General features: G+C 31.0%; 1 non-coding gene across 1 annotated transcript; it reads left to right on the forward strand.

The window, feature by feature from the left end:
* Window positions 1-228: 228 nt before the first annotated feature.
* On the forward strand, window positions 229-301 carry TRNAA-UGC. Its single transcript has one exon. It is a non-coding gene; the product is annotated as a tRNA-Ala (tRNA).
* The last annotated feature ends 791 nt before the right edge of the window (window positions 302-1,092 follow it).

Genomic DNA, 1,092 nt, shown 5'->3' on the forward strand with positions numbered 1-1,092 from the left:
TTCAATTGAATCGATTATTAAATATATTATTTCTTTTCAATTTTTTTTTATTTAGGACATAATGAGCTGGGATAGTTTTTCATTTTCACTATTACGAGATGCATAGGACATTGTGACGTAAGAATTGTGGGGATATCTAAACTATTTGTTATTAATATTTTGATATTTTTTTATTTTCACTATTATTGATGATGGGACATTAATAGGGTTTTATGATGCAAGAATCACGGGGATGTAGCTCAGATGGTAGAGCGCTCGCTTTGCATGTGAGAGGTACGGGGATCGATACCCTGCATCTCCAAAAATAAGATTATCTATTATTAAATATATTTTTTCTTTTCAAATTAGCTCAAATGGTAGAGCGCTCGCTTAGCATGCGAGAGGTACGGGGATCGATACCCGGCATCCCCAAAAGAAAGAAATGATTTTTTTCAGTATGAGTTAATTTAACATGTTATGTATAAGGTAGGTAGGAGAGAAAAAAAATGTATAAGGTGGGTAGGAGAGAAAAAGAAAAGATACTTACAATTGCAATATCTGACCAATGAATATAATGGTCATTTATAGTTTCTATCACAATAATATAAAATTTTGACCAATGAATATAATGGTCATTTATAGCTTCTATCACAATAATATAAAATTTGGGAACAAAGCCTATATGAGACTGAAAAGACGGTTCAATGGTATTTTAGATTAAAAAAACTTTTATGAGCTTTGTACCTTTGTTAGTGTTACTTTGTACCTTTGTTTATATTACTTTGTACCTTTGTTAGTGTTACTTTGTACCTTTGTTTGTATTACTTTGTACCTTTGTTAGTGCTATGTTATAGACATTTGGTCAAGTTCAACAAGTGGGGTTGAGGTGATTCAAATGGTTAATGTTACTTTATTTGATTCAAATTGTTAATGTGATAATCCAGTTGAACAGTTACCAGTTATTTCCAAGGTCTCTCTTATTGAACGCCAACAAGGCTGAAATGATTGAGATGAGCACCCGATTGAGTTTGACAAAATTGAAATAAAATCAAATAAAATCACTCAAACAAATCAATAAAATTGAAAAAAAAATTAGCCTTATGACACTTCCTT

This window comes from Cucurbita maxima, unplaced genomic scaffold (genome assembly GCF_002738345.1).
Source record: "Cucurbita maxima cultivar Rimu unplaced genomic scaffold, Cmax_1.0 Cma_Scf00187, whole genome shotgun sequence".
NCBI classification, from domain to species: Eukaryota; Viridiplantae; Streptophyta; class Magnoliopsida; order Cucurbitales; family Cucurbitaceae; genus Cucurbita; species Cucurbita maxima.